The following is a 12506-nucleotide window of genomic DNA, read 5'->3' as shown; positions in this document are numbered from 1 at the left end:
GCCTGAGACACTGAAGTTTGGCAGGTGGTGCTTTTCCTGGTGTGGAAAGAAGCATAATGGGAAATGTGTCGCCTGCTAAAGTTAAGTGTAAATGCATATGAGCAAGACCAGATAGGTGTTTGTGTATGTGTTTATGATTACAGTGGTATCTCGGGTTACATACACCTCAGGTTACAAACACTTCAGGTTACAGACTCTGCTAACCTGAAAGTAGTACCTCGGGTTAAGAACTTTGCCCAAGGATGAGAAGAGAAGATGGGGGCGGCGGCACAGCGGCAGCAGGAGGCCCCATTAGCTAAAGTGATACCTCAGGTTAAGAACGAATTAAGTTCGTAACCAGAGGTAGCACTGTATAGTCCTAAGAGTATTGTCATGTGTGGTAGCATGCGTCCCCATAGTGTTGCTACATCTTCTTCCTATAAGAGATTCTTCAACCCTTAGTGCATTGCAGACAGAAATGTAACAGGTACAGTTTCCCCCATCACTGTAGTGTTTAATTTCTGCTGCTTATGTCACTGTTACGGGCACAGAACCTTAACAATGACCCAGTTAATGACCTCTGATGCAACCACTCTTATCAGTAATAACTTATGACTCATTTCAATGAGGAATTAGAAACTCTTGTCTTGGCATTTTAAGCACCGTAGGAGTAATTATCAGTTGTCGTAACAGCTGTGCTGATTGATTGTGGTTGGATATCTGACACAAGGTGTTCACGGGTTTCTCTATTGCTCCCCTGTACAGGTAGAAAAGTGGAGCCTTTCACAAATTCTGCTCTTCGAGTTGAGATTTGAACCCAGGGCTCAAGCTGGTAAGTCCCATGTAACTTTTACACAGGTCTGCTCTTAGTATTATATAGTTGCCTGAGGGTAGCTTCAACTTTATTGTAAGAGTGTGGTGGTGTTGTTGCAGCAGCTGTAGAAACTCAACTGCTGCATGCTTGGTGTCGGGAACAAGGGCAGTTTTAGGCCCCTAAGGAAGGAGGGTAATTAGGAATTGGGATTGCAGATGGATGGAGCAGTCTATACGGACCAAAGGAGTAGCAGAATGAACAGCCACTTGGGGCATAGAAAGAAGCTCCAAATTTCCATGAGCCATCTTTCTTCTCTCTGTTAACACATGGAATGGGGATTCTTAACAATTGAAAAGAGGACAATGTAATTTTGAGACCAAAGGATAGAAAAATCAGGGTATCAATTAAGACAGGTTCCTATTTGCGTAAGACCTATTATCAAGAACGGAAACTTTGTGCTGTTTAAATTGTCTTGTATAGCAGGAGACATTGTTTTGTTGGCACAGTATTTCCCCCCCCCCCCCCATTGCAATTTTAAGCATTTTTGTAAGAAGTGTCCCATCAGGTTGAGTACTTGGGTGTGGAAGTTGAAGAATGGGATAGAGATAATAAATTATTGTTTCATTTATTCAGTAGCATTTGCTTCCTGGAAAGTGTGCCCTGCTTGCAGCTTTAACTGAACTGTAAATAACATGCAGGAACCAGTCCAACTTAATCATACTTAAAAGCATTGACTTCAGTGGGATAGAGCATGATTAACTTTATGTTGAATTATGGTGGTGTTGATGTGGAGTTTGTTTTGCTGACATTCCATGGTTTGGAGAAAGCTCTTTGAGGCCATTGTCACAGGTGTGGATTGTTAGTTTACCTGCAAATCCCAGCTCCTTTAAAGTAAATTTATTTGAACTGATAAGCACTTCCAGAAGGAAACTTAGGAAGCATGAGTGTAATGCTCACATGGAATGGATGAGGCCTTGCACTTGCAATATTTTTTCTTCTTCTTATTCCTCTTCTATGTCCTTGCTCTGGATAACTGGCTGGATATGCTGAGAAGAATGTCAGCATCCTCACCTGTATGCAATAGTATTTCTGCTGTGAAGTTCATTGGATCAAATAAGCCAAGACTGAGTGTTATGTACAAATACTGTATCTCCTCCATAGGTTAAAAAATAGGAAAGAATGAACAATGTATATAGTGTAGCAAAGGAAAACAAAGCTTATTATTACTCAATTAGTTGTAAATTAACAGAGTAGTCAGATGTGCTCCATTGTTAAGAAAATATATGCCAAAGTATCAGTTAAATAAAAACTAACTTTTATCAGCCTTTTTCTTGATGATTTAATCACTACAGCCTGGTTGGGCTTTAGATATTGTTAAGGGGGGGAGAGAGAAAATGGTAGAGCTGTCACAGCATTCAGGTATGAGCTTAGCACACCCAACTTCAAAGACCTGTAGTGAGTGTTTGACGCTGTTTTTTCTGCCCCATTAAGCACTCCACAATCTGTCATGGCATCAGTCCTGTGAGTTCTTGGTGACATTTTCATTCTGTGTGCTACACGTTTTGACTGCCTGATCCCCTGCACCAAATATAAAGTCCACCAATCACTGAGGTCACACAACCCCCAAATGACGTCACTTGAACTTGTGTAATAACAATTCTCATAGAATCATAGATACTACACTTGATCTTAGCCAAAAGGCCGAGAAGCCTTTTCTCAGTGGCTGCCACTCTGTTGCATCAATTCTTTGCAGGTGTGCCTGCTTCCATTGTACATGTGGCACTCCTCTACCCTCTTTCATGACGTTGCCCATTCCAGTGAAGTAAATGGGAAGATGTGTTGACACTGGGAGTTGTGTTCATTGGAGCCCAAAGGGCCCCTGGACTGGTGCTCATGTGATTTTGATAGCAGTTGTCTTGGGTTACTGGTATAATAAAGCTTGACTTTTTTCCTGTTAGATCTGGGTTCTCCTGCTGCCCAGTCTGCCTAGCGTGATGAGTTTTCACTCTAGCCAGGTGTGGAGTGTTAGACAGCAGCTCTCCCTTCGTAACCCATTATAGCGGTTCATTCCAAAGTGCCTGACATGACTCATGGGCGGTGGAGAACTGTGCAACAGAACACTTTAATGGACGCTCTGGGGGAAGGGTGTGGCTATGTTGAGCTAGAAGAAGTGCAATGGTTTTGTTGGTTCTCTGCTAGATAGACTCATGGTTTAACTTGCTATAATGCAGCTTTGTATATGTGTCCCCATATTGCAGCTTTTGTTAGTGCTTGTTCCTTTTTAAAGGATAAAAGCCACTTCTCCACGACCATATTAAAGACGACTTCTTACAGAAAACTGAGAATTTTTAGGTTTGTGAGAGTGCTGAGAACACGATTGGGGATCAGAGCTTTACATTCATATGCTTCCAAACGGAACATGGATATAGGGGGTAAATATTGTCTTTGAGGACTGTTTTGCAGACCCATCAGCTGATCAGTCAGGAAATTGAAGGGATTAATCCTGTATATCTATTATTTGAAGTTGAAAGGGAGCATCAAAGTGCAGATAATTTAATTTCCTTCCAGAGACCCTTTTCATGTCACTGGATGATTCTCTGCCCCCATGTTACATTAATAAAATGGACAAAGGGTGAGAGCATATTCTTTTCAACATTAAATGGAAGCAAATGAGCTCCTTGATGAAGAGAAGAGACAAACAAGCACTTGTTATTTTTCAAGGAAAACCGACCAAAATCCATTTGCCGAAGAGATTATATTTGCATGTGTGGCCTGTTTTGAGTTCCTGAGATTCATATATTTGCATGCATCTCATTGAACTCATATTTCCTTCTTGGCTTTCTTTTTCTGTTCTACCCCCCATGCTCTCAATAAAACCATTTCTTTTCATCCGTACATGAGGGAGAATAATGACATTGCAACTTGGATTAACTTCGAATAGTGATCTAAGACTCTTGAGTACAAGCCCCATTCCCAAGTATGCTTACACACAGTTGCCCATCAGGACTTGATTCTCCCTACAGAGGAACATTCTGAGCAGGCTGCCACAAGAAGTCCAAAAGTATATGAGGCAGAAATTATAGGACTTGAGATATCAGAGCTGTTTCAGGAAAGACTGCCTTGGGGCAGGAAGTTCAATTAAAGGACCACTAGGTATCCTACCAATTCCATGCTCTTAGAGACAACAAGGGTATGTGTGATGTTCGAAACCTAGGCCTAGCTCACACAAACAGTGGTGGTAAAATGATTCCTAGACTGCATCCTAGACTCCTGGGGCTCTCATGCAATCCTTGGCATTACAGACACTTAACTGTAAGAGAAATCTTCTTGCAGCAGCTAATAGTCTAGCTTTACAGCAGGTGCTACTGAAGGATGCAAATCTGGCCAGAACATGATGTCAAGTGGTGTGTTTTGCATATTGTATACCTCCCAATGGATAGTTTGGATTCATGCAAAACCAAGATAAAGCATTAATTCTGTGAGCCTTGGAAACAATTGTTTGTTTGTTTATGTGTGTATGTATGTAAATACATACAGTGTTTTTTTCTGGGGGGACACAGCATACCCCTAAACATTTTGTGAATCTAAGTTTGGCCTCATTGAGGGGCAGTATTTTAATATGAGCAGGAAAATGAGAGTCCCCCTAAACTTTTCTTTTAAGAAAAAAAGCACTGCACACAAAGAAAGAGAGAGAGAGAGAGATGTGGATGCATTTTATAGTCCTATATATCTGCATGCAATCCAAAGGGGGTTGAGAAAAGCTTGTTCTTCTCAGCTTTTTCAAGATCACCAGCTCCCATTTGACTTAGCAATGTACCGTTTTACCTTTGCTCTTGCTGTGTGATCTTTGATTCTTAGAAGGGATTTCTGCAATGATTTGTGTTCCGTAAATGGCCTTGTTTCAGTCACCTCCATGAGCCTAAAAGTGTTTTTAAAAATCCATTCAGGCTCCAGTTAAAATCTTGAAGCAGCTAATAAGGAAAGAGGAAATAAAATCCACAGGCAGCCAAGGCACTCCTACCTGAACTCATATATTTCTCCTGGTATTGGTATGTCAAAGTTTGTTTTTGCTGGGTAAATATTATCTTTGAGGGCTGCTTTGCAGGCCCATCGGGTGACCAGTTGGGGAGGAGGTAAAGGGCATTAAACAATGCTGCTTAGAACTCTCAGTGATCCTGTCAAGTGGCTCCGGTGCTGTGTCCTTTCTCATGGCCTTGTGCTCCTTGATAGGTGCTGCTGTGGCCAAGGCCAGCTTTGCCTTGGCTTGCAGCCCTGAACGGCTGCTTTTCAAAACAAACAGCATCCTACCGTGACATTTCCAACAGGCTGGGGTGGCTTTTTGTTTCCTCTGTTTCTGTGCAGTTGAAAACAAGCATATGGCAAACAGGCAATTACAGGACACTGAAAAGGGGTGGGGCTGCTTGTAATCGTTGATCCGCACTGCTGCGAGAATATGTGCAACTTTATCATTATCAAATGCAAAATGAATAAGTTCCTTAAGCAAGCATAATTGGTACTCCTCCCCTCCCCCTGCTTCCTTGTCCCTCTGGTCTTGCCTACTTATCACATAATAAATGGCCATCACCAATGCCAGTCTGAGGGGTGCAGCAATTTCTTCAGCCCAAGTGAAAGTTGAGATTTAACTATTGTTCTAATCCCTCCATTCCTAGGCTATCTGACCTGACTAGAATAAAGCAACAAGGAACAACAAGTAATAGTTCTCCAGGATGCTGTCATTTATCTTCAAAGAACAGCTGCCTACGTGAAACAATTCACTCCTTTCCTTTTATCCCTGAGATTATTCTTGCTTGAATCCTTGTACCTGCTGCTGCTATTAGTATAGCTGTCACCAATGTGTTATGCGGATTGGCATGCAGGTCTTCTAGTCATGTTATGATTAGTTGGTGGCTCCACGTTGCCCTCAGCAATAGGCATGCCACAGGTTCAAAAACCCTTGAGCTTGTTCTCACTGCCAGTTGCACTGCAGTTTCCCGCAGACTGCTGTTTGCTCTGATTCAGTGGTAAAGGATGGGTTTCCCAGAGAAAGCTCTGGGACAAAAAAACCAACCACCCTTCTTCAGACATGGAGCTTTAAAGCACAGGACCTGTGCCTTGAAAGCATGGCATGAAAGGAAGTCTGGATGAGCCCATAGTGCTGCAGGGTTTTTGGATTCCCATATCTGTCGATATTTTTAAAAAGCAGCAAGGAATGGTGTGCAGAGATGGTTGACTAGCAGATACAGGCTTCTCTTGCCCAATCTGTACACATTTCGCCTTAGACCACATGCTATACTTGGCATATGTATATATCCCAAGCTGTTTTGTCTGCATGGCGTGTTAAAAAGTGTCAGGCAGAAATGCTTACAGGCTCTGCATTTGTTTTGATGAGTTGGAGAGCCGGGAAAGTATGAAGATATTCCAGAGATCCTGAGGGAGATTCCAACAGCACACGGAGGGCTCTGGGCCACAGTCTCACTTCCCACTTCCCACCATTGGGAAAGCAAGTACATTGGGTTATGATGTACTAAGCGTGCAGACTTGGGAGTGAGGTCAGTGGTAATCTATAACATATGTGCTTGAGAACGAAGAAAACAGCTCTCAAGAAGGATAGACTGCTTCCAGAAACAGAGTGCTCTAGTTTCTAATGTTAAAACGTTAATCCTCTGAGGTGGGGAAGGGGCATTGGAAAAGCAGGCCTCACCTGGGCACCCCTGCTTGTGTTTTGTTATTGAATTATGTTAAAAGGTTAATCTTTTCAGAAGCCTTATAATCCCCTGAAAGGGTGAGGCTAATACAGCAATAAGCACAGCTTGAGAGAGAGGGTGTGTTGTTTGGAAACCCTCCCCCCTGCTTTTAATTTCCACAAACTATTCATGACCTTTTGAAATCCATCTTAACAGGAGGTTATGAATAGCAAACAAAAGGTTCCCCTAAGCAGTGGTCCGCTCCCCCTCCCTTTACTCCTTTTCACCTACACACAGAAACAATGGCCAGAAAACTGTCCATTCCGAAAATGGCTTTGAAATACAAATTTGACGTGATCAGGGAACATCCGCCTCCATGGGCCTTAGTTTTAATCTTCCCTCACAGCTCCTCCAGCCTCATGTGACTCATGGTGGATGTTGTGGATTTTTCATGGGGTCTTTTGACAGGGAAACTCTCTGCAAAGCAGATGTGATTAATTATGGTGCTGATAAGCATATAGAGTGCCTAGTACAGAACATCTCCCCCTTTTTCCAGTGTCGGATTAGGAGTCTCTGTAGAGGCAGTAAACACACCATGCATGTTGCAATTCTTTCTTACTGGGCACCAATCCTTGGATGTTTCTTAATTCTGTAGCTACTAAACTCTCAGTTTAGATTGCTTGCCTATGATTATCCTTAGAAATAGATCTAGAAATGTTAAAAAATGTTTACCCCACCGTTTTGTTAGGCTGCAGTACACAAGGTAGCTTATCAACATATAGGTATGTTGATTTAGCATCTCTTCAAGAGGCTGTTCTAAACACTGGGTGCTAGAACTGAAAAGGCCTTCTCTCAGGTTCACATCTACTTTATTTTAGATGGCAGAGGGGTCCTAAAAGAGGACCTCAGCTGTTGATTAAAGGTGCTGAGCAGATTCATTGTCATGAAGCAACCACAAGGGAAGGGAACAGCTTGTACTCATTAAAAGAAAGAGCTGTGAGCTTGGATGTTTGATCCTCAGTTCAAACCTCACCACATGAACTCACTGGATGGCCTTGCGCAAGTCACTATTCCTCCAGCGTCAGTCCTTATCTCTGTTACATGAAGCCAAGAATATTGGCCTGGCTTTCAAGGGGCATTGCATGAACGTTCTGCTGGACTTCAGCAAATGTGCTTATTCTTGGTACTTTAATGTGTGCCAGGGCTCAACCTTGAGACATACCAAGGAAACATAGGTGAAGGTAAGAAAGCACAGATTCTTTTCACTCACTACTGAGGAACTACAAAGTCTCTGCACACTAGGGATTAGGTCAGAGAATGCTGTAACCAGATCATCTTGAGCCCTGGTTTTCCCCACTCTTTTAAAAGTTATTTAAAACTGCAATTTTCTGGTGAGGGAGCAGGTTGTGTCAGTTCTTTGACATAATACCAGTGCATGGAAGGTCTCATTTTGGCTCACCCTGGTATGTTTCTACATTTGTTTCTACAATGTCTGTGTCTGTTCAAGCTGCCAAGTAATAGGAATGAAGTGGCTCTGTCTTTCTCAGTTAATAATGATCTCTACAGTCACTCCTCTCGATAAGATATTATTCCAACTGTTGCACAATAAACTGAGCAAACAATCTCCTTGATATCTATTAAAAACTCCCCAAGTATATGCTGACTTTCCTGCCTTTGGGTTAGGTCAGATAATTTGGCCTTCCAGAGGTTTGCTGAACTGCAACTCCCATAATCTCTGCCCATTGTCCATGCTTGCTTGGCCTGATGGGAGTTGTAGTTCAGCAACATCCAAAGCTCCTCTGGGTTAAGTCCTGTGCAGGTGCAGGTGTCTGTGTGAACTGGCCACCAGCTTTAATTATATCCATTTGTTCAGAATCAGAGCATCTCAAGCTTTGTTGTCATAACCTGGGGGAAGTCTTGTTTTTCCTGCGAGCTCCAGAATTCTGGTTGCTACTGCCAAAAGAAAAGTGTTACTTTCTTTAAAATTCTGACAGAACACCACTGCATGAATTTGGTCCAGAAGTATGTCGATAAATCTGGCATTCTTTCTTGCTTTCCCTTATTCCTCAAACTTCTCCCTGGAACAACTATGACGTAAAACTTCTCTTCCCTTGCTCTTTCCCCACTACTTCAAAGGCCCTTAAAAAGTTCACCAGGTTTGCTGATGATTGTACCAAATGATTTAGGTTATTAAAAACAAAAGGGGGGAGCCAAGAGCTCCAAAAGCAGTGGGGTGATTATTATTATTTTGGTCACATTGATAAATAAGGACTATTTTAATTCTGTCTGGAGATGATATTTCTGGTTTGTTCCACTGACTGATCACCAGTAAACATTGTTGTGGGTAGTATGAGCACAGTCTGTTACCTTCTGTACTAATCCTCTTCTGCTGAGCATACACCACTAAAACTTCACACAGATCTTTCCTGTTTTCTTTAAAATGGATGTTAACAATAAATTTAATGGGCTAGAAGCAGAAACAACAGGCTTGAGTATTACACCTGCCTGTAGCACCTCTGGGCAATTTTGTATAGCCTTCGACTTTCCTATCCTCCCCACCCTTTTTTAAAATAAAAACATCTTAATAAAAATACTGGTGGCAGTTCTATATAAAGTCTTGGCAAAAACTTCCTTCTAGCTGGCCTCCTTGAACTTTGACTGCATATGATTTATGATCTGATATTCTAAGCCACATGGAGATAAAAAAATACACAGAGGCTTTGATAGTTTTGAGGGTTGTCTTCACGCACACTTCATGCACAGTGGCTCCCAGACTTTGGAACTCCCTCGCTAGAGAAGTCAGACTGGCTCCCTTCTTGCTGTCTTTCTGCCAGCAGGTAAAGACTTTCTTGTTCCAACAGGCTTTTGGGAATTGACTGATTTTAATGAAAAGGCTGCTGCCATGCTGTTTTTATTGCGATTATTGCAGTGTTTTAAACAGTTTTTTAAAAAATATGCATATAGTTTTAATTCATTCAATATTTAATTGTATTTTAATGATGGATTTTTCTATGTTTTTAGCAGTTCTTGTAAGCCACCTTGAGTCCCATCTAAGAAAAAAGGCAGGTAATGAATGACTGAATGAATGAATGAATGAATGATGCATTTTATTTCTACGCAAGATGGAAACCCCAACCCTGTGTGTCTTTATGCCCATGGAAGCCTAATCAAGAAAAAGCTGCTTTCCTAGAAGATTACTTAATTGCTCCCAGTCTGCCCAATGTAATTGACATTCCTGTTCTAATAGGAATTACTTTTGGCTATATGGATCAGGAAAGTTTCCAGACTGCACAATTATTTGGGTAACCAATAAACTGGGGCTGCCTCTGGGCTTCGTTTGGAAGTTGCAGCTCATGCAGAATGCAGCAGGTAGGGTGCTGAGCAGAGTCCCTGGCTGTACACACATTACTCCTCCATTTTAAAAATTGCAGTGGCTGTTCATTAGCAACCAAGCCATGTTCAAGGTTTTTAATATTGCCATTTAAAACCTTAAACAACTTGGGACCACTAGCAGATCTCAGTTCAGACTCAGTGGACCCTGAGAATCATTGTAGGAGGCCTTGCTGACTATGCTGTGGCCTTCCCTTGTGTCATTTGGGAGGCATCAACAATGGCATTTTCAGGTGCTTTTAAAAAATGTATTTGTTTTCCCTGGTTGCACTGCTTAGCATTATGATTTCGTATATATCACCTAGATTTTATTGGTGATCTGACAACTATATTCTTTCTTGTTAACTGTTTGGAGATTTAGTTTCTTTTTAGGTTAAGCGGTTGTATAAATAAAAGTTAGAACTGTTGGCAGGAATGCGTAACACCTTACCCTTTTTTGTCTTTGTGCAGGATTTGTGGACATGCTGTTAATCTACATTTAGGCAGAGGAGCCTGCAAAACAGATGTGCCACAGAATGTGTGTGTAAGTAGCTCATTCCCTAGAGCGATCAGAAAGCAGTGCATTCCTACAGTTTGGGATAAGCATACAAAATATCCTGTGGAGTGGGCATTATCTATAGTGAATAAACAATGGGATAACTATTCTAGTATGAGTACATGCCGGCCACATGACCTGAAAAGCTGTCTGTGGACAAACGTCTGTTCCCTCAGCCTGAAGTGAGATGAGCACCGCACCCCATAGTCACCTTTGACTAGACTTACCGTCTAGGGGTCCTTTACCTTTACCTTTATGTATAAGGGATAACTGGGAAATAATTTATTTGCATCCCTCCCCTAATTGACTTGCACACAGTGCAATCCTTTGCATGTCTGCTCAGAAGTACATTCCAGCTAAATGTGTGTAGGATTGCAGCCTTAGAGTGTGTTGCTATGTTGGGGCATCCTAAGAAGTGGTCCAAAGAGCATACCTATGCATGCATACAAAAGTGCCGCTTAAGTTGTCTTCATTTCCTTTCAAACAGTTATATGGATTTTGGTTTGGTGAGGGTGCTGAGAATTTTTTTGAACATGCTAAATTACCCTTGTAGGATTACAATTACCTAAGGAAAGGAAACAGTTGTTAAAATTGTTTTAAGGATGTGGCATTGTTAGGACGTGAAGCTCTTGCGGCCTAAGTGCTTCATGGAAATAAATAATAAGTGGCTTTCAACTGGCCATATCAGGACCCCAAGGGTTGCATTCCGCTAAGTTTTACTTAGAGTAGAACCATTGAAATCCATGTACCAAAGTTAGTCTTTGTCATCCATTTCAATGGCTCTGCTCTCTGTAGAAGTTACCGTAATTGAATGCAACCCTTGGTAGCAACTTCAGGAATTTCACTTGTGTTTCTCTGAATCTGAACCAGTGGTGCCTTGAACACTAATAATAATAATAATAATAATAATAATAATAATAATAATAATAATTTATTGCTTATACCCAGCCCATCTGGCCGGGCCTCCCCAGCCACTCTGGGCGGCTCCCAACAGAATCTTAAAAACATTATAAAACATCAAACATTAACAACTTCCCTAAACAAAAGACTGGCTAATCTAAAAGTCCAAAAATGTGTGCTTATTTCAGGGGGCAACTAATCATTTTTGGCCTGGGAGCTGCATGAAAGCAACGGGTGCAGCCACCAGCACATTATTGAGCACATGCAGCGGGAGCCAATCAACCCCTCCTTTCTCACCAAGTGACAAATCTGATGATCCAGGAGGGGACCAGTCTGCATCCCTGTCAGGGTTCTGGGCTGGACAGGGAGGATTCAACCTTTGTGCTCATCCCAACATGGCTGCCTACTTTATATTCCTTTGTATCACCATTGCCAATTAGGAGGGTCTTGGCTCTTCCCTGTCCTATCTTCTCCTAATTAGATTCTGTGGTGATCTCATCTTGCTTAATGCTTTTCTTCTCTTGGCAGCCCACAGCTGCTGACGGAGAATTTTCATTTTACAGAAATATAAAGCAAGTATAAAAAGAGGGGGTTTGGGTAGGCCTCTACCCATAATGCTCAGGGGCACTCAGTCCTGTTCTTTCAAGAAAGCTGTCAGCTGCCCTTTGCTTTTGAAATGCAGGTTTCTGTGAGAAAATCGCATGTTAATCCCATTGTTACTAGACGTCAATTTCCCTTCTCTATTGTCTTTCAGTAATAGCAATGGGGTAATCCCAGTCCTTTGTTTCATATTCAACAAGGCATATTACTTGGGAGCATGATGGTGGCCTTTCACTCAATCAGCTGGTTCCCACTTAATAAACACAAGTGAGCAAGGTGAGCTGGTGGGTGCAGCTAATACAGTGCTTATTTCATTCCTCCCCTGCTCCTCTTGCTGCTACTGCCGCTATGCTACAGACAGAACATGCCAGAGTCTAGCTTATTGTGACCTCTGAACCCAGGCTCCTCGCTTGTTTCTCTTGATATAAACTGTGAGTGTTAAGTCAAGAACAAATTTTGGCTTCTATGGAGACATCACCACAAGCTGGACTCCGGCTTATTTCTTGGTGGCACGGAAACAGTGGAGGGTTGAAGGAAGCATTGCATTGGCTGCACCTACCAGCACACTCCTCATTTGTGTTAAGCCATAGTTGATTTTAAACTA

General features: G+C 42.0%; 1 protein-coding gene across 6 annotated transcripts in view; it reads left to right on the top strand.

The window, feature by feature from the left end:
- CRACR2B (calcium release activated channel regulator 2B) overlaps positions 1-12506 on the top strand; it is a 40215-nt gene that overhangs the window by 1567 nt on the left and 26142 nt on the right. For 2 of the 6 annotated variants that reach the window (XM_083477035.1, XM_083477034.1), the window contains exons 2-3: positions 745-811; positions 10318-10390. The gene's annotated coding sequence lies outside the window, so the exon portion shown is untranslated. Of the gene's footprint in view, positions 1-744; positions 812-7355; positions 9315-10317; positions 10391-12506 lie in introns of all 6 variants that reach the window. The other 4 variants (XM_083477039.1, XM_083477037.1, XM_083477036.1 and 1 more) reach the window with 3 other exon arrangements.

This window comes from Podarcis liolepis, assembly GCF_965112155.1.
Source record: "Podarcis liolepis genome assembly, chromosome: 1".
NCBI classification, from domain to species: Eukaryota; Metazoa; Chordata; class Lepidosauria; order Squamata; family Lacertidae; genus Podarcis; species Podarcis liolepis.
Note: the sequence above shows the minus strand (reverse complement) of the source record. Positions and strands in the feature narration are given on the sequence as shown.